Below are 27870 nucleotides of genomic sequence, written 5' to 3' on the forward strand. Positions count from 1 at the left end.
TAACTTGCTCTTTTTTTATTTTATCTTTTAAACCTACCCCCTTCCCATAAGCATTCACTATGTTAGACATTCCTTCAGACTTCTCAGTGAAGACCAAAACAAAGAAGTCATTAAACATCTCTGCCATTTCCAAGTTTCCTGTTACTGTTTCTCCCTCCTCACTGAGCAGTGGGCCTACCCTGTCCTTGGTCTTCCTCTTGCTTCTAATGTATTGATAAAAAGTCTTCTTATTTCCCTTTATTCCCATAGCTAGTTTGAGCTCATTTTGTGCCTTTGCCTTTCTAATCTTGCCCCTGCATTCCTGTGTTGTTTGCCTATATTCATTCTTTGTAATCTGACCTAGTTTCCATTTTTTATATGACTGCTTTTTATTTTGAAGGTCATGCAAGATCTTGTGGTTAAGCCAAGGTGGTCTTTTGCCACATTTTCTATCTTTCCTACCCATCGGAATAGCTTGCTTTTGGGCCCTTAATAGCATCCCTTTGAAAAACTGCCAACTCTCCTCAGTTGTTTTTCCCCTCAGTCTTGATTCCCATGGGACCTTACCTATCAGCTCTCTGAGCTTACCAAAATCCGCCTTCCTGAAATCCATTGTCTCTATTTTGCTGTACTCCCTTCTACCCTTCCTCAGAATTGCAAAGTCTATGATTTCATGATCACTTTCACCCAAGCTTCCTTCTACTTTCAAATTCTCAACGAGTTCATCCCTATTTGTTAAAATCAAGTCTAGAACAGCTTCCCCCCTAGTAGCTTTCTCAACCTTCTGAAATAAAAAGTTGTCTGCAATGCAGTCCAGGAACTTATTGGATAGTCTGTGCCCCGCGGTGGTGTTTTCCCAACATATATCTGGATAGTTGAAGTCCCCCATCACCACCAAATCTTGGGCTTTGGATGATTTTGTTAGTTGTTTAAAAAAAGCCTCACCACCTCTTCCACCTGGTTAGGTGGCCTGTAGTAGACTCCTAGCATGACATCACTCTTGGTTTTTTTTTACCCCTTTTATCCTAACCCAGAGACTCTCAACACTTCTGTCTCCTATGTCCATCTCCACCTCAGTCCAAGTATGTACATTTTTAATATATAAGGCAACACCTCCTCCCTTTTTCCCCTGTCTATCCTTCCTGAGCAAACTATATCCATCCACACCAACATTCCAATCATGTGTATTATCCCACCAAGTTTCAGTGATGCCAACAATGTCATTGTTGTACTTATTTATTAGCACTTCCAGTTCTTCCTGCTTATTTCCCATACTTCTCGCATTTGTATATAGGCATCTAAGATACTGGTTTGATCTTGCCTCCCAGTTTTGCCCTGACTCTCCTTTCTCTCTGCCATTATAGCCCACGCTCCCTCTTGTTTCCGACCCATCTCCCAGGTCTTCATGTTCCCCACTTACCTGTGGGCTTTGCTCATCTGTCCCTGTCGAACCTAGTTTAAAGCCCTCCTCACTAGGTTAGCCAGTCTGTGTGCAAATAGGGTCTTTCCCCTCCTCAAAAGGTCAACGCCATCTCTGCCTAGCAGTCCTTCCTCAAATAGCATCCCGTGGTCGAGGAAGCCAAAGCCCTCCTGGTGACACCATCTTCGCAGCCAGGCATTCACCTCCATGATGCATCTGTCTCTGCCCAGGCCCCTACCTTTGACAGGAAGAATCGAAGAGTATACCACCTGTGCTCCAAACTCCCTCACCTGTACTCCCAGAGCCCTGTAGTCACTCTTGATCCGCTCAGCGTCATACCTCGCAGTATCATTTGTGCCCACATGGATGAGTAGCATGGGGTAGTAGTCAGAAGACCGGATAATCCTCGACAATGCCTCTGTAACATTTTGGATATGGGCCCCCAGCAGGCAGCATACCTCCCGAGAGGTATGTTGTGTTAGAATCCATTAGCGAGTTACAAATTAGTCACCCTGACTTCTTCTTAATTAGCTTTTCTAGATCCTAGTGCATATTGACACAAGTTGTAGTCTAAGCTAGGGGTGGCCAAACCGTGGCTCGCAAGCCACATACAGCCTTTTTACACTTTAAAGTGCGGCTCATGGAGGGCCCCCCTATTCTCTGCCTATCAGACTGGTGGGTGGAGCTTGGGGTTTCTGCCTTGGGGTGGGGAGATGGGAGTAGTGGCTTCTGTCCTACGGAGAGGGAGGTCTCAGGACTTCAACCCTATGGGAGGCATCTGTTGGGGCTCAGGGCTTCAGCAGGAGGAGGGCTGAAGCCCCGAGACCCTCCCATCCTACAAAGCAGAAGCCTTAGCCCCACTGCCATGCCGCAGGGCTGAAGCCCTGCTCTGCCTGGCACGTCCTGGCTCTTGAACTTCTGAAGATTGTCATATGCAGTTCAGAGAGTCAATAAGTTTGGCCACCCCTGGTCTAAATTGACTACATCTCAAATGTTAGGTATCTGATTCTAAACTTTGGCCTTGATCCTACCATCTGATTCACAGCAGTGTTTGTGTTTGAAGGAAATTGATGAACGAGCATCTGTTTGTCCATTATTTGCCTCTTTGTATTATTATTTATTTTATTACTTTTATTCTGCTAGTGTCAACATTGTGATGTTCTCTTCATACAAGAAGACAATCACTGCTTTAAAGAATGCATGCATGCTGCATGAAGTGAGAACTGAAGCCTTTGGTTGAAGATGGGGCTATGGTAAAGAATATCCTTGTTGGTAGAAGCATGTGAATATAGATTTTCCTTGTCTCCTTACTTAACATACAAAATGGAGACACTCCTAGAACTTGTAATAGAGCAAATAAGGGGCACCCATAAAACTGATTAATTACAGCTTTAGTTGGTTCTGTGCTGGTTCTCTGAAAAAAAAGTTATTTAATATTTAAGGGAACAACAGTTGGGCAATTCTTAATCCATTACATCAATTAAAATTTTATGGGTATTATCTCCATATGTATGAGAATTGAATATTTAATAATTAAAGCAACAGTGATTGTGTATTTAATAACTCCTTGTGCTGATGGGCTAGGAGCTTTGGTGCATAGCATTGGGATCATATTTAAATTCCTACTGTTCTTTCAGAATAAAAGTAAAAGTAGCTGTTGAGTCTCACTTAATCTACAAAAAATGTGCTGTGATGGGAGAAGAGTAGTCTTCAGTTCATAAATCCTGTGTTAATTTATATTGGTACTAGTAAATTCTATATTTTTATCTTATTAGTTTCCCAGTGGATGGAAGGTGATTACTACTTCGATGGTTGCCAGCCTATGTGTGTTTAGTTCCACTCTAGTTTTCTTGTTCTTTCTCTTTTAAAAATTAATTGGCCTTCAAACAATGTGCTTTGCAGCAAACCCAGAATTTTCCATTACCTGCTTTTACTTTTACAAACGCTAGAACAAGTTTGATCAAAGGGAAAATGAAGTCAGCCAGTGGACAATCTGGATATTGGCCACAAATCCCTGGGTGCCATTAATAGAACAGTTATTTATATCTTCACCCACCAAAACTAATTTAAAAAGCATTTTATAACCATAGTAAGAATGAGCAAGAGGCCCACGTGAATCTGTTGCTTAGCGTTTTAAGTTAGGAACCAAGAGAACTGTTTTCTTTGCTAATAAAATGAAAGTAAGATGCACATTAATCCTCCATTAACTACACTTAGAGCTGTGAAATTTAAAAAGCAGCAAATGGAAAATACAGATCAATGTGTTTACTCTTCATGCACATTTATACTAATAATGTTGACACTAACATTAATGAAACATCAGGGTTCACTGGGACAGCAAGTCCTATTCTGAAACCATATATACTGTATCTGTAAGATGGAAAGGACTGTGCTGTTACTAACAAACATAAACATGAAAAGGTGTCTCTTCAAAAGTAGCCTTGTGAGTTTTTCTGCTGAAAAACCTAGTCTGACATCAGTGAAGTCAGTGGGAGTTTTGTCTTTGACTGACATGGGAGCAGAATTCCACTTCATGTCAGGCCTATAATACAGAACTATACCAGTGCAAAAATATCTGCAAACCATGGTTTTAGATTTGTAATTACATATGGAGTCTGTAGATCATGTCAGATATTTATTTGCATAGAGTAAAAGTAAAAATGAAGTACAGTCTAATAATAATGTGGGTCATAGATTTGCTAAATACAATCACAATGTTTTATAGATTCATATTCATAGACTCTAGGACTGGAAGGGACCTTGAGAGGTCATCGAGTCCAGTCCCCTGCCCTCATGGCAGGACTAAATACTGTCTAGACCATCCCTGATAGACATTTATCTAACCTATTCTTAAATATCTCCAGAGATGGAGATTCCACAACTTCCCTAGGCAATTTATTCCAGTGTTTAACTACCCTGACAGTTAGGAACTTTTTCCTAACGTCCAACCTAAATCTCCCTTGCTGCAGTTTAAGCCCATTGCTTCTTGTTCTATCATTAGAGGCTAAGGTAAACAAGTTTTCTCCCTCCTCCTGATGACACCCTTTTGGATACCTGAAAACTGCTATCATGTCCCCTCTCAGTCTTCTCTTTTCCAAACTAAATAAACCCAATTCCTTCAGCCTTCCTTCATAGGTCATGTTCTCAAGACCTTTAATCATTCTTGTTGCTCTTCTCTGGACCCTCTCCAATTTCTCCACATCTTTCTTGAAATGCGGTGCCCAGAACTGGACACAATACTCCAGTTGAGGCCTAACTAGCGCAGAGTAGAGCCGAAGAATGACTTCTCGTGTCTTGTTTACAACACACCTGTTAATGCATCCCAGAATCACGTTTGCTTTTTTTGCAACAGTATCTCACTGTTGACTCATATTTAGCTTGTGGTCCACTATGACCCCTGGATCTCTTTCTGCCATACTCCTTCCTAGACAGTCTTTTCCCATTCTGTATGTGTGAAATTGATTGATTGTTCCTTCCTAAGTGGAGCACTTTGCATTTGTCTTTATTGAACTTCATCCGGTTTACCTCAGACCATTTCTCCAATTTGTCCAGATCATTTTGAATTTTGACCCTGTCCTCCAAAGCAGTTGCAATCCTTCCCAGTTTGGTATCATTTGCAAACTTAATAAGCATACTTTCTATGCCAATATCTAAGTCGTTGATGAAGATATTGAACAGAGCCAGTCCCAAAACAGACCCCTGCGGAACCCCACTTGTTATACCTTTCCAGCAGGAGTGGGGGCCATTAATAACTACTCTCTGAGTACGGTTATCCAGCCAGTTATGCACCCACCTTATAGTAGCCCCATCTATATGGTATTTGCCTAGTTTATCGATAAGGATATCATGTGAGACCGTATCAAATGCCTTACTAAAGTCTAGGTATACCACATCCACCGCTTCTCCCTTATCCACAAGACTCGTTATCCTATCAAAGAAAGCTATCGGATTGGTTTGACACGATTTGTTCTTTACAAATCCATGCTGGCTATTCCCTATCACCTTACCACCTTCCAAGTGTTTGCAGATGATTTCTTTAATTACTTGCTCCATTATCTTCCCTGGCACAGAAGTTAAACTAACTGGTCTGTAGTTTCCTGGGTTGTTTTAATTTCCCTTTTTATAGATGGGCACTATATTTGCCCCTTTCCAGTCTTCTGGAATCTTCTGGAATGTTGTAGATTGTAATCTCTTTGGGGCCAAGACTGTTCATTTTGCGTGCTCCTTATTAAGTATACTGTCAGCCTCAGAAGTGGGTAAATTATACATAGTTTAGTGGATCTGCTAAAAATAAATGGATTCTAGTAGAGTGCAAACTCCTTTAGGTCCTAGTCTGTACTTGAAATTAATAGGAATTTGGCACATAAATCAGTGTGCACAGGATTAGCTTTTTGTCATCATGAAAGAAGAGTAGCAGAGACAACACACACACAGAATGTCCTTTTGTACTATATGACACAGTTCAAGTAACTCAGACAGTGACCCTATTCTCCACATCTTTTCATAGATTCCAAAGCCAGAAGGGACTATTGTGGTCATCTAGTCTGACCTCCTGTATAACACAGGCCATAAAGGTCAAAATTGGAATAACTTCACAATTCTATCAACACATGCCCTAATACTATGTTGTCTTATAGTCAAGTGTTGTATTCTACAATGAAGAGAAGAGACCTTAAACTGCTCTATGCTTCCTACCATCACCATAAAAATATAACTTCCTGGATTTTTGTAGAAAAGTGTGTCGGTACAGATTAGATTTTTTGTAGTTGCTTGTTACAGAAGGACTAGTTGCATTTCTCTTCTGAATGTAGTTTTATTTCAAAGCACCTCTTGTTCTGAAAACAGAATGTGATATAATCAAAAGATTTACAAATTTCTAACCTGCCACTTTTTTATCATTTGTTTATAGTACGTGATATGTAATATGACATCATCCAGGTCAGGATTGTGTCCCATTGTTCTAGACATTTGTCAGAGGTAGACGTGTCCACCAAAAATCTTTCAGCCTATGATGTTTATACAGTTCTGTTACACCTCCAAAAGTAAAACAAATTAGGCCCAAAACATGTTCTACAAAACCCAGCAGAAAATTCCTAATACAAATTTAAAAGCAGTGTTTGCAATCTAAATGTAGCATTGTGCAAGTAGATGAGAATGTAAGAGAAACTCACTAGACTCTAACTAAAAGTGAAACTGGTTTATTTTCATTGTCTAAGATGCATAAACAGCAGAAATCAATAAGAAATATGATTTTTTAAAATTCAGATGCAATTATTGAAGTTATGAATAACAGAAATGTAAAGACTTTTTGTTTTGAGATCCAGCTCAAACCCAGTAAACAGGTATAGCAGTAGTAAAGTCAGTAGTCTTTTTCAGACCTGTTTTAAATAGATGAAAAGTCTTTTAACTTGATGGTGTTTAAGATAATTTCTTCCAAAGTGTGTTGCATGTTTTGAACAGCTGAGCAGAAAAACAGTCACGGATGTTCAAAATAAATGGCTTTCTGAACAGTTGCATAAGCCCTAGCACGTGAGTCTTGAACCCTGTCTTGCCATTGACCAAGCTGCTTTTAAATGTGCATTAAGGTGACTCTTTCTTGTCTGCAGCAAAAAGATAATGAAAATACCAGGACCTTTTCCAAGCATTTAAGAAGGTCTGAGGAAGATGGGTAACTCTTCAAATAGCTCATGTTCTCGCTTCCATTAGTACAGGCAGATGAGAGCCAAAACTGTCTGAGCCTGCTGGAGAGGTGTGGCAAAGTGGGAATGCCAGTTCTGTGGAATGTTCTATCCACTTGGAACTACACACTTGAAGAGGTCATGCTGGCTCAGGCAGTTGTGCAGAGGGACTGTATCTTCATGCTGTCCCAAGTGTGCTGCTTGTAAGGGACCTGTTTTCAGAGCCTTACCAGTTCTTTGTTCTGGAATCCTGCCCGATAGGCTAGAACAGGTAGGCAACGTATGGCACGGGTGCCGAAAGCGGCACACAAGCTGGTTTTCAGTGGCACTCACACTGCCTAGGTCCTGGCCACCAGTCTGGCGGGGGGCTCCGCATTTTAATTTAATTTTAAATGAAGCTTCTTAAACATTTTTAAAACCTTATTTACTTGACATACAACAATAGTTTAGTTATATATCATAGACTTATAGAAAGAGACCTTCTAAAAACGTTAAAATGTATTACCAGCACACGAAACCTTAAATCAGGGTGAATAAATGAAGACTCGGCACACCACTTCTGAAAGGTTGCCGACCCCTGGGCTAGAAGTTCAGGGAGTTGAAGCTGAATTATTACCAGAACACCTAGAGGCCCCAACCACGATTATGGTCCCATTGTGCTAGGTGCTGTACAAACACATAGTAAAGGACAGTCTCTGACCCAAAGAATTTACAGTCTAAGGTCCCTATCCTACATTGTGTAGCATACAATTGTGTAATTTAAGATTGTATCACATCCATGTGCACAAGGGAAGCAAGTAAAGTTTACACAGGCCACCTTGATTTGATGTTTCTTAAGTTCTGAGTGCTTGACTTTGCTACCTTAGTGTTCTTTTAATATTTTGGTTAGGTTTTGCAGGGGTAGTGATGGAGTGTTTATATATAATTTTCTTTCTCCTCTTTTAGATGACAATCATCTGTGGGGATTAGGATTTTATTTAAAATATCCCATCAACATCCTTTCCAGATTTTTCCCATTTCTAATTCTACTCTTCCTAAATAGTTTTTTAAAAACAAAACAAAAAAAATTGCATACACTTCATGGTTTTGGAGATGTATCTTAAATTTTTATTTCAGGAAGACAGAGTTCCCAGTGTACTTTTTCAGATCTGTTGCTGTTACCCCTTGATAGACAGTGTACATTCAGTTATTTTTGGAAATCAAACCCTTACTCAGTGCTGTGAAGCACTTTTACAATATGTAATAGTGGAGAAAACCACACTATATTCTGGCAGTGGTGGTGGGAAATATAGCACAATGACACCCATCTGATGCATGTGTTGGTCTACAGCATCCGACTGTACACTATACATAGTGTACTGTATATTGTATCATATAGGTCCAGTAAGATTGATACTTAGGTTTTTAGCAGATAACATTTTTCTGTCCCCACAAACCACTGTGCAGTTTGCTGAACACTAGCTGGTGCCAACCCTCCCTCCGAAATGTGACTATTTCAGTGGCACTCGATGGATAGTTTTTAAAGCACTTAAAATCTTGTCACATAAAAACTACTTAATTATAACATTTGTAATTTTAATCAAATTATTTTCTGATTGCCTGCTACCTTTTTAATTCCTACCTTTCCCACACCTTTGGAGAATTTCAGGTGTTTCACTTCTATATGCTAGTTCTACAGTGGAAATGATCTGTGCCCTAAAATCTATGCAGTATTCCACAGGAGAACATGTGAGGCTTAGTAAAGACGGTTGAGCCACAGCATCAAAATTCAAATTTTAATTACTACAGTAAAAAAAACTTGCAAATTCTGCCTGTCCTTTCTGTCCATCCATTTCTCCCTTCACCCCCCCCCCACCACCAAAGGAAGCAACAGCCCTTTGCTTCCAGATAGCTGGACAGAGTTTCCCTTTCTTTACTTCTGACTATCTGATGAACTAGTTTTACACAAAATCAGTACCCCAGTAAGATATAAAATCCTTTGTTATGCTGAAAATCTTTGGAAACATATTTTTTAAAGTTGGTGAAATTTCATAAATGTGTATTGCAGGGGTCAGCAACCTTTCGGAAGTGGTGTGCCAAGTGTTCATTTATTCACTCTAATTTAAGGTTTTGCATGCCAGTAACACATTTCAACGTTTTTAGAAGGTCTCTTTCTATAAGTCTATATATTATATAACTAAACTAGTGTTGTATTGTAAAATAAACAAGGTTTTCAAAATGTTTAAGAAGCTTCATTTAAAATTAAATTGAAATGCAGAGCCTCCCGGACTGGTCGCCAGGATCCAGGCAGTGTGAGTGCCACTGAAAATCAGCTTGTGTGCCACCTTCGGCACACGTGCCATAGGTTGCCTACCCCTGGTGTATTGTTATGGAGATCACACGCAGTAAATTAGTATTCCCTTTTTCTAAAAGCAATGAACATTGTTATGAACACACTAAACCTCTGTGACTGATTAATTTAAAATAATGTCTGTTTCAGTGAGTTAAATATGTAGTAATCTGGAATGAGTACATTTAAGAGCACATTTAAAATATAAAATCAGCTTAGAAATACCGATTAAGAAAATGTAAAAGAGAGAAGAGCTGCATCATGTATTCCATAATATTTAATGTTGTATACAGCTGATTCACCCTTATTACAAAATTTTTGCAAATAAATGTCTGACAAACTTCAGGCATATCAAAAAACTTATGACTGACATTTTTTATTCCCAAGTTTAGTGCTTTTAATTAGGTACCTTCTGCATGTCCATTCTGCGTGAGGGAGAGGGTACAGGAGTCTCTGTGGGGAACTGTGACTCTCCACCACTGTGAGGCGGGCCGGGCGTCTTGTTATTCTTTCTGCCTTGTTTCTCTGCCCCTGCTGCGCTGCAAGCTCAGGCTGCCATCAGGCATAGGGGCAGCAGTTTAATAATACTGCATAGGACCCCATAAATCCTAAGGACGGGCCTGGGGGCACCAAAAAGCGGTGCCTTTGTTCGACAGGGAGGAGCCTCCTGGAGGCACCAGAGAGCCAGAGTGTCCGGCTTGCAGCAGCGGCGAGCCCCAGCCATGGAGGAGCCGGTGCGACGCAGGGGGGGCAGGAGCCCCGCAAAGGTGGCGGCACTGCTAGCGGGGAGCAGCCGTACCCACCGCTTCTCCTGCCCAAGCTTTGCCCTGGCGTCTCCCTGGGGGGCTCCTGCAGGCTGCAACAGATGCCTGCGGGCAGAGGCCCCCATGTGCCCCCCGCTCCCTCCCTCGCCACTCTCAGGCTCTGCGGCTCCTGGGCATGTGAGCGGGGACGCAGGGCCCTGAGCCTGCTTCAGGAGGGGCAGCGGCTGCAGCTCACACTCCCGGGAGCCGCATAGCCCGAGCGTTGTGAGGGGAGACTGTGGGGGTGGGTGCACGGGAGCCTTTGCCTGTATGCATCTGCTGCAGGAGCCCCCAGAAGGCAGCTCCTCCCTGCCGAGCTCCTGCAGCGGCCCAAGTCCAGCAAAGCCAGTGAGTGGACTCAGGGTGGGGAGGGATCACAGGGGGCTGTGCACCCTCCAGGGGAGTTTCGGGGGCAGGGAGGGGGGAACCTGGTCTGGGGAGCAGCCCCTGGGCACGGCTGGCCCCTGGGGTCTATAAAGGCTCGTTGGGATTTGCCTCTCAATGAACTGATGTTACTGGGGGGGGCGGGGTGCAAGTGGAAGTTTCGCCTAGGGCGCAAAATATCCCTGCACTGGCCCTGCTCCTGGACATTATCTCCGGCAGCTACCTGGTCTTTTGGACATACCACCCAGCTGCCTTGTTTTCTTTTCTTCTGCGCCCCTGGTCACTCGGCTCCCATGTTTTATTCTAGATGCTAACCATTGCTCTTGGTTCCCCTCCTGTTCCATTTATACAGCAGGGGCTGGGTGGCTCCTTCACCTCATTCCCAGCTGCTTTTGGAAAGTCTCCCAGTTCTTCTATGCTATAAAAACCCTGGAAACCTGTAAAAGAAGCTGGAAATGAGTAAAGACAGGTCTCCATGGATCATAAGGAAGTGTTCTGTGGACCTTAGTTTGAGAACCTCTGATGTTTGTTTTCTTTTTGCATTTTATCGCATTTCACTTGGGACCCAATCCATTTCCCATTGAAGCTAACAGGAGTCTTTCCACAGACTTTAGATTTGGGAGATGGATCTGGCCCATTTATTGGAAAGTGAAAGTAGGCTAATTGGTTTTATTTTTATTTCTAGTCAGTTTCATTCTCAGGTTCTCATGCACTGACTAGAATAATGTTGTTTGCATTCCCAACACTACAGGGTAGCAGTTAAATAAATTGTTCTTATTTAATTTTTATATTTAAATCATACATATAAGGGCTCTCCCTCCTTCCCTGCCTCCCTTTAAAAAAAAACTATAAAATTTAGGTTTAAAATTTAGTGTGTCTTTTCAAACAGTTTTATATTTTGGAAGAAAGTTTGCAATCAAGTGACCAAATATCCACAATTCCTTGGCACCAATAAAAAACAGATAATTTCCCCTCAAACTCTGTCTACATAATTTATGATATCTCAAATGGAAAATAAATGTACTGAGTTATGAAATAATTTAGCTCTATTACCATTAAATTCCTGCAGCAAAGAGTGTTGTAGGTAGGAAGGCAATATAGCATTGTTTTGGGGTATTTTTGTAATACTATTCACTCTGCTGTATTTGTTGTGCTGGTACTATCAGCTAACTTTTCAGCCGTTTGTTAAAATGTTAGAATGGGAGTGAAAGGTGTCAAAGTATTGGAGAACATATAGAATGAAATATATATATATATATATATATATATATATATATATAATGCCTTTTATACTCAAGATAGCCTAACATTCTTTCCAAATAACGCATGTGATACTGGTAAGGCAATGACTCAACTGTATAAATAGATGGAATAACTATTATGCAGCCAGTGATTCAGCTAATTTACAGCCCTGGAAATTAGAATTTGTTTTAATGAGAGAGGGAATGCTAAGAAGGAGATAGGATTTATTCCTTTCTCTTTTTGGGAAATGCCTTGAGGTCTTTACTTCTTCTCTGAACAGAGATGGGTAAATGAAACCGTGTGATATCTCAGCCAAAGAATTACATCTTGATCAGGGTGCAGAATTCCCTTTGAGCTGTACTGCACTGCAGTGCTAGCATTTGATATGAGCCCAAAGCCTGCTGTGGAACATGATCTTTTAACATTTTTGCCTAGAGGGAATGTTATCAACTGAGTTATATTGTATTCATGGACTTAATATCTACTTAGACTCAGTTAAATCATTAATATTAACATAAATAGATTATTAGTAGTATTAACATGAGTCCTACATCTATTGTACAACGAGTCACAAGTTTTTTTTCCACTACTGTTACTATGCCATGTAAAACTCTAGTAGACTATATGAATGTTCAGCATACATGGACAGACATACAAGGGCTGCTTTTCTGAATGCACTCCAAATAGCCATAGGACATCAAAATTCTTAACATATATCTTTTATTATTTAACTGATTTTTTTCCCATTAGTAACAAAAGAGAGCAGCAGTTGAGCCCTTCCTTTGTTAAAGCTCAGCACTTAAGAAACTGACATCATTGTAATGGAAACCTGTGTGAAACACTATGACAGTGTTATGCCAACCTGATCATTGGAACTAAAGTTTTTATTCAGTATAATGTTATGCACATTAGTGATTGCCACATACACACTAACCCATCCCAACACCACTTTAAAAACATAGCTTTTAATGGTTAAATATCAAAAAGCTTCAAAGTACATAATAAAGACTACTGTCAAATGAAATGTTTCCTTTTTTCTGTTTGAAAATGTTAAGTACAAAACTTACATCAATATACTATGCATACAGTTTTAACAATCAGAACTTAGGAATTGCAAAAGTTAAGGATGTCACAGTAACCTTAACAGGTGTACTGTGTATATACAGGATCCTGTTTTGCCCTCAGATACAACTGTACAAGTCCTATTTCAGAAAATTGTAGTTGTATGTCTATGTCTGAGAACAGAATTGGGCTTGTTATCTATTAAGGCTACCTTTAATAACTTTAGTCCTGAGCCTGCAAACACTTATGCAGATGCCTAACTTTACAACCATGAGCAGTCTCATTAAAATCCTTAGGGTTACTCATGGTAGTAAAATTAAGCATCTGCATAAGTGTTTGCAGGACTGAGGCTTAAGTTATTAAAGGTAGCCTTACTACATAATAAGCCGAATTCTGTTCTCAGAACTACACATACAGTTTGTACTAAATATGTCCAGTGTGAAAAAAAAGTTAAAATTAGTATGAGAACCTTGGTATTTAATTACTTGTAACTGCAAAACTTTAGTATTGCCAGTCATTTTAAGCTTTTTGTAAATTGTAATTGCAAGCATTGAACACTATGACAGCTATGACAATATCCTGGGCAAACCATACTGAATTAAATTAAACCTTATCAAATTAAGCTTAAGTATTTTAACAGTTCATTGGATTAAAAGTGCAAGTTTATGCACTCTTAAGGGATTGTATGTATTTCTGTGGGGGAAGGGGACCACAGCCCTCCAGGAACTAAGAACCAGGGCTGGCTTTAGGCCAATTCAACTAATTCCCCTGAATCGGGCCCCACCCCTAAGAGGGCCCTGCACGCAAGCCCCAGTACGGCATACTGGCAAGAGCTGGTGTGCTATACCAGGGTGGCCTAGTTTCCCCAGGAGCCAATTTAAAGGGTTTGAGGCTCCCAGCAGGGACTGGAGCCCCAGGCCCTTTAAATTGCCACCAGAGCCCCACTGCTGGAGCCCTGGGGTAGGGCTGCGGGGCTCTGGGGGCTATTTAAAAAGTCTGGGGCTCCCGTTGCTTCTACTTCCCCGACCCTTTAAATAGCTACTGGAGCCCAGCCGCTTCCCCAGGGCTCCCGCAGCTATTTACAAGGCCAGGGCGGTGGAAGCAGGGGTGCCCTGGGCCCTTTAAATAGCCCCCGAGCCTGGGCTGCTGCTGCTACTCTAGTGGGGGAGGAGGCACTCACTGTACAGGATGGGCTGTACCCCCTGTACCTGCACCCCCTGCCTGCAGCCAGCCCGAGTCTCCAGCCAGCCCTGCACCCCCTGCCTGACCCGCACCAGCCCCTGCCCTGCCTGCAGCCAGACCCTACCTCCAGTCAGCCCCTGCCCTGCCTCTAGCCAGCCCCATGTCCACTGGTGCCCTGCAGTTCCCAGGGCAGTAACCCTGCACGCATGCTTCAATGAGGGGGGCAGGGAGCAGCTGGAACCCACACATGTGCACACCCTAGGGTGACCAGACAGCAAGTGTGGGCACCCGCATGGCCCCACAGTATGCCAACATTTTTATGGCTGACCTGGAACAACACTTCCTCAGCTCTCCTCCACTCACGCCCCTTCTCTACCTACGCTACATTGATGCCATCTTCATCATCTGGACCCATGGGAAGGAGACTCTGGAAGTATTCCACCACGATTGCAACAGCTTCCACCCCACCATCAGCGTCAGTCTGGACCATTCTACATGGCAGGTCCACTTCCTAGACACCATGGTACAAATAAATGACGGTCACGTTAACACCACCCTATACCGAAAACCCACCGACTGGTATTAAGAAAATGTGTCCACGATATATTTTTATTATCTGCCTCCCTGATCGTGGGCAGCTAGGCCCTGGCGAGGGCCTGGCTATGTGTGTGTGTGGGGGGAGGGAGAGGCCAAGAACCAGGGCCTTGCCTGGCGACAGGGGGGAATAGGGGCAGCAGAGCAACTGGGACACAGGGGATGCCAAAGCCACACACACAAGGGGCTCTGAGGGCACCACACCTGCCAGGGACTGGAAGGAGGGGCACCCTGGCAGCAGGGGCATTTGGGAGCCTGGGGGCAGCAAAGCAGGGGCAGCACAGGCCAGGCCTCCCTCGCCAGCTCAAGGCGGAACCTTACGGGACAGCTGTAGCAGGCCCTGAGGCAGATGCCTGAAAGGGCGCTCGCCCCCGCCCCCGCTTCACTTGGTATCTCCGTCCCCCCACTCGCCCGCCCTTGGGAGTTGGTTTCACCTCCCTCTCACCCCGACCACACAGAAGAGGCGGGGAAAGGGGCGTGACAGAGACCTTATTCGCCTCGCCCCGCCCCCTCATGAGTATTCATTGAGGACGTGTGGCGGCGCGCCGGCGTGAGGAGGAGCCGTGCGGCCCGCCCAGCCCACTCGCCCCAGCTAGCGTAGTGGTGGGCGAGTCCTGCGCCGGCGCTCGCCCCGCCTCCTTGGTGAATATTGATGAGGCGTGATGCTCAGCGTGCTGTCGTATAGTGTGGCGCGGACGGCGATTGGCCGGGTGCGTGTGTGCGCGGTGACGCGTGTCGCGGCGGTGCGGGTCCCGATTGCTGCAGCCGCTTGTCAGTGTGACGAAGATTGGCACCCAGGTAAGCGCTGTCACTCAAACCCGCTCCCAGCCATCCATCCATCACGGCGCGCCCGCCGCCGCTGGGTGGCCGGGCCCAGACACACAAGCAGACCGGGGATAGCGGGGGGAGCGAGAGCCCGCCACACGGAGCAGCGGGGAGGGGGGCACCCGCTCTATAGCCAACCCGGGAGGGGGGGTGGATAGGGGCGGTGGCGGGCAGGCGCGGGGAGGGGAGGGGGAAGCGAGGAAATTTCTGGAACAGCCGCCGACTAACCGTTGCCTTTGTGGGAGCGCGAGGGAGGCGGCGCGCGCGCGCCCCGAGGGGCGGGGGCAGGGAGGCGGCGCGAGGGAAGGGGACGGGTAACAGCTGTTTGTGCCGCGAGGGCGGCGGGAGGGCGATATTTAACAGGACCTTTGCGAGGATTCCGATGGAGCGGGGGCCGGGCCGGGCCGGCGGAGCTGCTGCCGGGCTTCTGGAGGTGGCGGCGGGGGCTGCGGGCTGGGAGGTGGCTGCGGTCGCTGTGGCCTATCCCGGGCCGCGGCAGTCCCTGGGTGAGACCTGGCCCACGCGGTGCTAAACCTCCAGCCACGTCCCCGCCGAGCCCTGACTTGCCACCGGGGCCGCTTGCGAGCCGCCTGCCCGATAGTTCGGGTCACTGCTGGGTGCTGAGAGTCTGAGTTACAGTTTTTCAAGGCAGAAGAGCCCACGAGATCATCTGGTCTGTGGCCCAGGCCGCCATCAGCACCAGGCTGCTTCCTCACTGTAGGGGCTGGAAAAGCTGACTGAGGTTCCTGCCCCAAGGAGCCTACAGTCTAAACACTTGAGCCTGACACCACTAGACCTGGCTTGCAGGCGTGGGTTATTAGGCCCCCACATAAACAACAAAGGTCCCTACTGTATAGTTCACAGCCCTTCTCAAAGCCCATCTTGAATTCCACTTTTTCCTTGACACCCACAAGAAATCAGCCAGTTAATGAATTGTGGTCTGGCAGCGTGACTCAGAAATTACAAGTTGTGCTCATAGGTAGGCTGGGCAGTGGCTGATCTTATTAGCTTTATGCTAAACTGACCAGCTACTATAGTTGCAGCTTGTTTCAGTTTCTTTATAAGCAATTTGAGGCATGGAGCATGACTTCCTACATGTTTGCACAGCACCTAGAACAATTTGGCCCCAAAACTTGACTGGGGCCTTTGGCCACTGTTGTACTACATATACATAGTAATAATATTGGTACCTCATTTTATCCTGAAATATTTCCTCAATTAGCCACACATCCTGAGTCTATGGAAGTGTGGAAGTGTGTGTCCTATGTACTAGTAGATATCACCCAGAGCTCACCAATTAAAACTCCAATGGTTAACATTTATACTATATGTTTCTCTGCATGTCTTGCTTTATTTTTTTTAAGATAATTTTTTCATCTGTCTAATGGTGTCCCAGCAGATAATATTTTCAACACTCTTAAAGATGCAATAGCTATTTTTGGCTTCGTGTGCATCTTTCAATTAATGTTCTCCTTTTGTCCCAGTCATCTACAGAAATGTAACTGGTGTGGTTTCAGGAGGGAAAGTGAGGTTCCAGGTTTATTTTGATATCCTTATGAATTAGGAATGTTGTGCTACATAATAAACTATTTTTCCCACATAGTGCAATCCAGGCAAAACTTTTTTTTTTTCCCTTGACCCTACTTGAACTCTAATGTCTGTTCCTTTAAATATCTTACTGGAGTAGAGAGTATGAAACACATTTTGGCTTAATTTGTAGACTTCTTTAGAGAACTTGAGAATCACAGAGGGTTTTTTTGTTTTTTGTGGGTCAATTTATTATAAAAGGCTCATCTAATTTAAAATGTCCTATTTAAAACTTGATTGATTTATTGTTTTTTTTTTTAAAGCTTTCTTGCACATAGTTATCACTGCTTGCTTATTCTAAAGTCCATGATCTTGCTCTCATTTCCAATATTTGGTCTATACTCAGTTTTTGTACTGGTATACCTAATTCAGTTAGGGGTTTGGTTTTGTTTTTAACTTTGAAGGAGTTATATTAGTTGGTACCCTAATTATATGGGATTGGAAATAAACAATACCTATATGAGAATAACTATATTTGATATAAAGCACCTTTGTACTGGAATAACTGGGTCCACATAGGGGTCTTGTACCTCTTTAACTATACATGTATAGTTAAAGTGATACAATTTGTGTGTGTGTGTGGACAAGCCCTAAAATGTTTTTCAAGAATGTTAATTGTGTATACAGGATACTTTAATCTCTCAGATTATATTGCAGGCCAGAAAACTAATGACTGCTGGAGCATCAGAAATTTCCTGATCCAAACCCACAATCTCCAGGGTAGCAGATAATAAAAATATATTGTGGACACATTTTCTTAATACCTCTGCCAAAAATTGCAGAAAATTTGTATATTTATAAACTAGTAAGTACAAAAAGTTATAATGAACTGTCTTAAATTATAGAAACTATCTGAGAAATGAGACAAATAACATCACATTTATTTGGTGAAATAGAAAAGTGTGTCTTTTGAGTTTATCTTTGTTTTTACTATAGCTTAATATTTAGTGCTTCTTTAATTTTTGTTACAAAATTAGTGCTGCTTTATTTTTTTTACAATGAGAATAATTTCAGTGCTCAGTTTGTGTTCCAAACATATCTTCAGTTTAGTCTATCACCATGAATACTTTCAATTTTAGATATTCCCCTGCCCCGATTTATAATAAAGGGCACAAATGTCAACATTAAAATGCAAACTTTATGGCAAGTTCTTAATTTAGGGACATACTTACTTACTCACTTAAGGACATACTTTAAGCATGTGAATAGTTTCATTGACTTCACTGGCAGTGTGGTGTAGAGGATATAGCACTAAAGAGGAACTCAGGAGAGCTGCAGTTCTATTTCTGGTTCTATCACTGACCTGTTGAGTGACCTTGGGCAAGCCACTTCACCTGTTTCTCCATTTCTAAAGGGCAGTTAATTATACCTGCCGCCTTTCATCTGTGAAATAGATATTTATTTATTCATTACTCACTAGCTTTAAGTGCTCTGCTGAACTAGAACAGTATTTAGTTACCATTTGCTGTATGCTTTATAGAAGTTTAAGAACTCTGTGTGGTGTGTTACAATGGAAATTGTGATACACACTTGGAAAGTCCAATTTGGCATACAGGTTGTTGGCTTACATTCATTTTCTTTATAGTAAAAGGTGTAACTTTTAGATTTTTATTGTTTGTATTATTTTCCATGTCAAATATAGTTGTAAAAGTATGGGTACTCCTTTGAGGCATTCTGTTTAAAAATACTATATTTTTAAAACAGAGTCTGATCTTGCATTCCCTATACTCCCACTTAAATCTATAAGAGTTTGAGGTATACTAGAAATACATGTTCAATCTCAGATTTTTCAGATTCTTACAAACTGGGTGTCTTTTGCTAGTTTTAGTTGCTTTGTTTTTTCTCTTTGTTTTTTTTCCAAACTACTGTGCAAGAACCAATTTTTATATATTATTTTATCCACACTGCAGATGTAATGCTATAATAAAGTGACAAAGGGTCTAATAGCTGATGTATAAGTAAACTGGAAATGGTTTCAAAGGCATTACCATACGTAATCATTTGATTTATATTGAATGGCATATACTAACAACCAAGTATGAATGACTCACAGTACCAGTGCATTCATGAAATTGTCTGTTGTAATAGTGCTGTTAATATCCTTAGTGCCAAAGAGATGGGGATCAAAAATGTGTGGGATTTGTATTTAGTGGTCTGGTAGTGAAGAGGCACTTATGCAAAATTGTCACATGCACCTGAATTTGCAGAATTGTTTTACTGCAATAAAGCACATTAATGTCTATACCTTGTTGGTGTAAGTGAAACAATTAGAACTATTTTAGGTAGTTTTAAAATTCCAGATATATTATTAATCTCTTGCAGTAGCTGGTGCCTTTTACCTCATTTGCTTAAGGGTTGTGCATGGTTAAAAAGAATAATTCTGTCAAGGGATTATTTTTCTCCATTTTTACTGTCTTACCACGATCTGGATTGTATGAAATGTACAACTCCACTGCTTTTCTAAGTGTTGTAAGATTCTCAGAACAGTAAGTTAAAGACAGAGCTTCAGATTTAACTCTTTGTTTTGGTTGCACCCAGACAAGTATTACAAAATACTTTATCAAAAGCCATCCTATCCTTTCCCATGATTGCTGAATACTAAAATATTTTTATGCGTAAGCAAATTTTCCTTTTACTCAGTTCGTTCACTGGTACTGTTGTTTGTGATCTCACACTTCACGATCATGGAAGTGATTCTGATGTCACAAGCATGGAACATTGGTAGCCTAGAATGAAAGTGGGGAAGGGGAGAAAATACAAGGAAACCTTCATCTGACAATATCAAATTTTAGCTAAGTAAGCCTCAAAACAAACCTGCGAGGTAAGTAAACAGTAACAACTTAGTTTCTTCTTCTCTAGAATGGGGATACTGAGGCTACATCTGTATTAGAGACCTTACAGCAGCACAGCTATATCAATGTAGGTGCTCTATGCCGACGGGAGAGAGCTCTTCTGTTGGCATAATTAAATCATCCCCAACAAGTGTCGGTAGCTGTCATTAGGAGAGCATCTCCCGCTGACATAGTGCTTTGCACACGTGCTTCTGTCAGGGTAACTTATGTTGGTTGGGATGTTTTTTGGGCCCCCCCCCCCATCCCTGACTGACAAAAGTGCTAATGTAGACATAACCTGAGGTAAGTGACGTGTCCAAGATTGCCCTATGTTAGAACTGGAAATAAAACCTAGATCATCTGCTTTACATACATGTGTTCTTCCTCCTTGCATGTACAGAACAAGTTTGTGGACCACTGGTTTGATATGATAAATATGTGATCTAGGATAGAGGAGTAGCTGGTTATTCTAAATATTCATTTCAGTTCCAAGTGGCAAAGTACAATAAAAAATCTTAATTTAAATAACCCTGGACTTTGATGGGTATCGCATGGGAAGGAGAGAGAGAGGGAAGGGTTTTCAAGTTGAGAGTTTAGCTAGGTCTCAGATTGTTGTTTCTTGAGACAGTCTTTCTTGTTCTAACACAGAAACGACACACAGATTGTAATAGAGTATGTCAACAACTTAGTACATAATTTAAAGTAGTGATACTCAGTGGTTCAGGAGCCAAAGTAGTGATCAACATTACTCAAAGAGCCACAGTAGTATGAATTCATTGTTTCATTTTCTATACATATATAATTATTCTCACAGCAAAAAGACTGACCAGATATTATTATTTTATGAACTACAATTGTTTAATAACATAGTAAAAGCATTCTGTTTGGTTAATAATTAAATCATATTGTTTTAATATCATGTGCTGCAAAGAGCCTCAGGAGACGCAATAAGAAGCCCCTTGTGGCTCTTGAGCCTTAATCTCAGTATCACTGATTTAAAGAGTGAATTTTGTAAACAATTTATAAAAACCCCAACTCTTAAAATTCATTGGTGTGCATGACAGTAATAAGCCGTGTTTAAATTACTGTATTATTTCATGCTGCAGTATTATAAAAACAAAAACCCCTTGTTATTCCTCATTTGTCTCTTACTGGTGAAGCTGTTAGTAAAGACTCAACCGATAACTCAGAAAAATACTTTATAAAAAATATGTAATAGTTGGGTCTACATTCCAGGCTTTGTAAAGCAAATCTTGATGACAGGGGATAGAATTACCAGTTTAAGTAATAGTCATATGCTGCCCTTAGACTGGCATTCTCTGGCTCTGTCTGGTGGAACTCCCTGCCTTCTGCAGTTCCTACTGCTGATAATAAAAGGGTTATGGTGATTTACTTCTATTGGAATAAAATAAAAATGAATTACACCGCCAGCAGATTAAACCTGTGTTTGTGGGCTTTCAGACTAGTTTCTCTGCCATTTTGAGGATATAGTGAGCTTTGGGGGTAGTCACAGTGGGCTAGGCCCTCTCTACTTACTTACTTAAAAACAATGGACTAAAGAGAAGGGAAAACAGTAATACAGGCTTCTTTTTTGTTCTCTCAAGTATATGTCCTGTATAAGAAACATGGAGCATTCTAAAATGAGAGTTGGAACTTAAGTACATAATGTGTGTATAGAATATAGAGGAGTGAGAGGTGTGTGGGTGCATGTATGTATGCACTGCTTACGCTGTACCTGTTTAGCTAACGAACTTAGGTTTCCAGGTCAGTCAGTTCATAACCACTAAATTTATATACTAAGTAATGAAGGTAACAGTGCCTTCATAGTATAGTAAGGTTGCCTGACACTCTCCATTATAAAATTCTTTTTTCAGTTGCTTTTAGCTTTGGCAAACATAAACCGTTTGGGCTGTCTTAGCTGAAACTTTCCAAAATGATTCGGTTTAAAACAGTTCAACCGTTTCTGAGAATGAGATTAGGGAAAAATACATTTTGCCAATTAAAAAACCTTACAGTCTTTGTTTTGAGGGACATGGATGCAGAGACTTGAAATTTGATAGAGAGATTGCATTTGTGCCAGGATTATATTTTTTGCTGCCCTTGTGAAAACTTGCCCAAATTTATTTGAGTTATAAGCTTCTGGAAAAAGTTTACATGTGATTAGCAGTTTGTTAGAGTTCGGCAGCTAAATTCCATGAAGATTCCTTCTGCACTGAGCATGCAGCATCCCAGGACTATAGGGGCTGAGCAGGACCTTCCCTGTAATTGTTTCTCCCAGTTACCAATACCACTGTGGTACCAGGCACAGGAACTGAGCGTCTCTCCTGTCGGTGCTCCTCCTACTGGTGCTCAGACTGCAAGAAGAGCAAGGAGGAAGCAGCCTAAGTGAAATGCAGAAGGGTAAAGAGCAGAATTGGTAATGAGGATAAGAACCTGGTGGGGAAGGGAACAGGAGTCAGGCGAGGGCAACGGGCAAGATTCTATACGACAAAAGAGGGGAAAGGGAATGAGGGGATAGGAACTAATGAGGGCAGAGGAAATAAGGGAGAGGGACAGGAGTTGGGTGTGGAGGCAGGAGGGGAGGGGAGGGGCCAAGATGGGAGCAGAAGGGGATAGGGAGAGGCTAGGGACAAGAGCAGAAGATGCTTTAACCATTACACCACACTGGAATTAAACCCATTATTCTTGACTCAACATTCCTTTGCTAGCTACAAAATAGTTGTGAAAGCCACTGGCAAAATTTGTCTCACCTCCCTCTAGTAGCAGGACCACATAGAACATAGTCTTTTACTACTGCTGGTTACTCCATTATCTCATGCCAGACGACTGTGCTTTGGATATAACCATCCGAACGCTGCTGGACTCTTGACTTATTCAGTCCACACAAAGACTGTGCTCTAGAAAAGCATCTGGGTTTTGTAGTGAATGAGGCTATGGTCTTTAGGACCCTTGCTTCATTTGTTGCAGAAGTTGGAAGGTGTGCTGTGAATAAGGCAAGGGACTGCAGGATGAGCAAAGGGTGGTCTTGTGGTTAAGACAACTGAATGCTTCACTAGAGAATTGGATTCGATCCCTGCCTCTGGAACGTAGTTCCTCTGTGATTCTGCACAAGTTACTAAACCCAGAATTTTCACAGTTAGATGCTTATTGGGTGTGCTTTGTTTTCTGGGTGTCCAACAAGAGACATCTTGGGCCAAATTTGCTGAAGTGTAAAGAGCTCATGATTACAAGTGATGTCAATGGTAGTTCCAGTCTGAGTCTATTCATTGCTATAAAATACTAAGTACTTTGAAAAACCAGGCCTTGGGCTTCTCAAGTTGGGCACCCAGAATTAGTAGACACTTTTTTGACATTTTTGTCATTGGTCTCTGTCCCTTAGTTCACCATGTCTAAAATGAGGATACTATCTCACAGGGATATTGTGAAGATAAATTCATTAATGTTTGTAAAGAACTAAGGTATTAAATTGAGTGCACTGCAGAAAAACCTTTAAGAGATTAATAATTCTTTATTCTGTGCTGGCTTTGGATGAAGTGAAGTAGATAGTGTATGGGCCACACTGAATTACAAGGCTAAAATAAAATATGGAATAACTACCCATTCAAAAAGCACCATATGTTAGTCCCATATGAACCTACTTTGGCTAACTGGAGGCCAAGTGAAGCTGCTAAAGCCAGTGGGAATAGAGGACAGTGATGAGCATCCCAAGGTTCACTGGCAGGAGGTCACAAGCTTTCTAAGGTTCATGATGTAAGGAAGCTGTCATGAGCAGGTGAGGGAAAATTCATTTACCAGGAAACCCTAAAGGGGTCCTGGAGACTAGTGAGGAAAGGCACCTATGGCCGAGATCCCCTTCATGGGGCCTTGAGAGCAAAAGAAAGGATAAGGAGATTTCTCCCCACCCCCGTCCACTTCTGAACTTCAGATCTCCTTCCAGTCCACTTTATTCCTCACCACCATTCCTGTAGAATTTAGGAGGACAGCCCAAGTCCTGTGTTCAGTAGGAAGCTGAGAGGAAGGGAACTGTTGTGTTCTGTAGGAGAGGATCCCTGATTCTGAGTACCCTTATAGAGTTACAGGACTTCTCTTCACCAGATGGGTGTGGGGATACTGGTTATTTGGAGAGTTTGTAGCCAGCAGCCCCAGGTAGCATTCACTCCAGACCTCCAGGAGACCTTCCAATATTTGGACCCCCTTCAGTTCATAGGAAAAAGGAGCTTTCCTCCAGCTAGCTTAAGGTTTCTTTTTAAAAACCCAGGACTTTTTAAGGGGAAATGGAGTTTGCAGGCATATATATTTGGGTTAAGTGAATGTTACCTCAAGGATGCTAATGTAAAAACAAAGGAAATGTAAAGTTACGTTGCGCTTCTTAAATGAAGCATCCTAACTTGTTTAATTCTGCCTTCATAGTGATGCATTTAGAAAATTAAAAACTTGTACTTCCTTATCCATCCATACTAAAGTTTCATTTTAACAGTGACCATAAAAACAAAGTTAATGTAATCATACAATGGTTGTGCCACTTAACAACATTGTTAGTCATAAGTAGCACATATAAAATGATTTTACAAATTCCTAGTTTGACAAACTGTTTATTGAAGGCAGTCTTTACTCACTCATCACTAAGGACTTAATCCCATCAAATGCTGAGGGCACATAACATTTCATGTGAAATGCATAGTACTTTATAGGCTCAGTTTCTCTGATGGCACATGGCCAAGTGTCACTAGACACAAAATGATCCATATGAAGTTTTAGCATGCCTAGACTATTACATTAGATTATTTACAAGAAAAAAGCAAAGATTAATATAGTAACAAAGTAACAGTGGAAATGTCTCTATGAAACATAAATCCAGTGTTATGTAATGCATATCTTTAGCGCTCCACGTGCAAAGAAATGATGAAGGTAAGCTTTTGTCTCCTCATGGGCAGAGTTTGGGTGCCTTGTTTGAGAAACGTAACATTTCCAACATTGATTTCCAATTTAACATTCTTGAAAGATAAGATGCACTCAAACCTTAACTTTGCCTTACTCTCTTTTTCATGTCTGTGTGGGGTAGTGGCTTGGTTGGATCCCAAAGCAGTCAAGGGAAAAGTTACAGAGAGTCCTGTGGCACCTTATAGACTAACAGACGTACTGGAGCATGAGCTTTCGTGGATGAATACCCACTTCGTCGGATGCATGTAGTGGAGTGCATCCGTCGAAGTGGGTATTCACCCACAAAAGCTCGTGCTCCAATACGTCTGTTAGTCTATAAGGTGCCACAGGACTCTGCTGCTTTTACAGGTCCAGACTAACACGGCTACCCCTCTGATAGGGAAAAGTTATATAACATCAAATTTTCCTCTTACTGTAATGGAAAATCATAGAAGTGACTTTTGTCTACATGGGGCAATTGACTAGAATAGCTATAGTGGAATAACTGTTTCACTATAGCAGAATAATTACTCTGCTATAGCTGTGCTGTTATAAGTCACCGGTGTGGGCATACTATTCTGGAATAAAAGTGACACTCTGGAATAGAATGGCCATGCTGCAAAGTCACTCCAGCATAGCTATGGTAAAATCGTTATTTGACTCTAGATATGTTAGTCAATTTCCCTGTAGACAAGCTTTTTTTGCAAGCTGATGCTCTGGGAATCCCATAGACATCCTTCAGACAAACAAAGATTGCAATATTTTTAGCTATCCTGTAAACAACAGACACAGAACAACTATAGTATATGCTCAGTAGTGTTTAGGTAAGTCAGAGACAAGTAATCACTTCAACCGCAGTGGAATAAGTGAGTCCCTGTGATACAGTACACCCTTGTACACTATGTTGCTATATTATTGCATTAGTAAGTTCATTGATTTAAACAATATCTTTAATGTATGCATCTGTTAAGGTGTGCACAGGTCTTCGTGTTTTTAAAAGATGAAGTAGGCATTGAGAGAATGAACGTGCAATGTAAATTCTTCTGTTAAGATGCTAGGATATTATTTTGTGTGCTTTCTTTTATAGAATTGGGCCTCTGGGCTCAGGTTACCTTGTTTTGGTTTTTAGCAAAACCTCAGTGGTGCTTTGCCTTTTTCAAGTGACAAAAGCAAACTGCCTTTGATTTTGACTTCCTAACCTGTAGGGATCTGCAGTATTTTACACTTGCCAAGTTACTGTACCCTTTCTGACCGTATCAAGCTAAAATAGTCTCCATTTTGGCTTTCATTGGTTTCATGGCCATTGTGATCATCTAGTCTGACCTCCTGTAGTATGCGCCTTAGAACTTCCCCAAAATATGTCTGAGAGCAGGGATTCTCAAGCTTTTTCTTTCTGAGGCCGCCTCCTCCCTCCCAACGTGCTGTAAAAACTCCACTGCTCACCACTGCCTCGACAACTGTTATTTTGCATATAAAAAAGAGGGCCAGCAAGCAAAATGGCTCAAGCTAAGGCTTGAGCTGTGGGTGGTGAGGTTCAGGGCCCCAGGCTTCAGCCCTGCACGATGGGGCTTCGGCTTTCTGCTCTGGGCCCCAGGGAATCTAACATTGGCCCTGCTTGGCGAACCTCCTGAAATCTGTTCAGAGCCCCCCAGGGGGCCTCAGACCCCTGGCTGAGAACTGCTGTCTTAGAGCACAGCTTTTAGAAAAAATCCAACGCTGTATTAAAAATGGTCAGTGATAAAGGAGCCACCATGACGCTTGTAAATTGTTCCAATGGTAAATTACTGTCACTGTTTTTTAAAAAAAAGTTCTTATTTCCTGTCTGAATTTGTCTAGCTTCAACTTCTGCTATTGGATTGTTATACTTTTCCCAACTCATTTGAAGAACCCATTATCACATAATTTGTTCCCCTTTTAGGTACTTACAGACTAATCAAGTCACCCCTTAGCCTTCTTTGTTGAGTAAAATAAATTGAGCTCCTTGAGTCTATCACTATACCATATATAGTATTTTCTAATCCTTTAATAATTCTCATGGCTCTCTGAACACTTTCTAGTTTATCAACATCCTTTTTGAATTGTGGACACCAGAACTGGATACAGTCTCACCAGTGCCATACATGAGGTAAAATAACCTCTCTATTTCTGCTCAAGATTCTCCTGTTCATGCAGCTGAGGATCGCATTAATCCTTTTGGCCACAGTATCTCACTGGAAGCTCATGTTATGGTGATTATCCACCAGGACCCCCAGTTCTTTTTCAGAGTTGCTGCTTCCCAGGATAGAATCCCCCTCGTGTAAGTATGGCCTATATTCTATGTTCCTAGTTGTATACATTTAGATTTTGCTGTATTAAAATGCACATTGTTTGCTTGCGCCCAGTTTACCAAGCGATCCAGATCACTCTGTATCAGTGACCTGTTTTCTTCATTATTCATCACTCTAATTTTTGTGTCATCTACAAAGTTCATTGGTGGTGATTTTATTTTCTTCCAGATCACTGATAAAAGTGTTAAATAGCATAGGACCAAAAACCAATCCCTGCAGGACCCTGTGAGAAACACACACGCACACATTTAATCCATTTAATGTGTGCCATGTTAATTTTATGTCATTCTAGTTTCTTAATCAAAATGTCATGTAATACCAAGACAAATGCATTACAGAATACTAAGTACTTGACTTCAACACACCTTTATCAACCAAACTTGTAGTATCATAAAAAAAAAATACCAAGTTAGTTTGACAGGATCTATTTTCCATAAATCCATGTTGATTTACATTGATTACCCTTCTTTAATTCTTTATTAATCAAGACCCATATCAGCTCATCCATTATCTTGCCCTGGATCAATGTCAGGCTGAGAGGTCTGTAATTACATGGGTAATCCTGTTTACTATTTTAAAATATTGGAACAACATTAGCTTTCTTCTAGTATTCTGGAACTTCCTCAGCATTCCAATACTTAATGAAAATCAACATTAATGTTCCAGTGAGCTTCTCAGCCAGTTCTTTTAAAACTCTTGGATACAAG

At 41.8% G+C, this 27870-nt stretch overlaps 1 protein-coding gene across 11 annotated transcripts in view; it reads left to right on the forward strand.

Moving 5' to 3' along the window:
- PKNOX1 (PBX/knotted 1 homeobox 1) overlaps positions 1-27870 on the forward strand; it is a 284239-nt gene that overhangs the window by 187833 nt on the left and 68536 nt on the right. For 9 of the 11 annotated variants that reach the window (XM_050936624.1, XM_050936625.1, XM_050936621.1 and 6 more), the window contains exon 1: positions 15376-15471. The exons of 1 other annotated variant lie outside the window; for it this stretch is intronic. The gene's annotated coding sequence lies outside the window, so the exon portion shown is untranslated. Of the gene's footprint in view, positions 1-15375; positions 15472-26990; positions 27133-27870 lie in introns of those variants that run through there. One more of the 11 variants, XM_050936622.1, reaches the window with a different exon arrangement.

The sequence above is a fragment of the Gopherus flavomarginatus genome, chromosome 1, assembly GCF_025201925.1.
Source record: "Gopherus flavomarginatus isolate rGopFla2 chromosome 1, rGopFla2.mat.asm, whole genome shotgun sequence".
Classification (NCBI taxonomy): domain Eukaryota; kingdom Metazoa; phylum Chordata; order Testudines; family Testudinidae; genus Gopherus; species Gopherus flavomarginatus.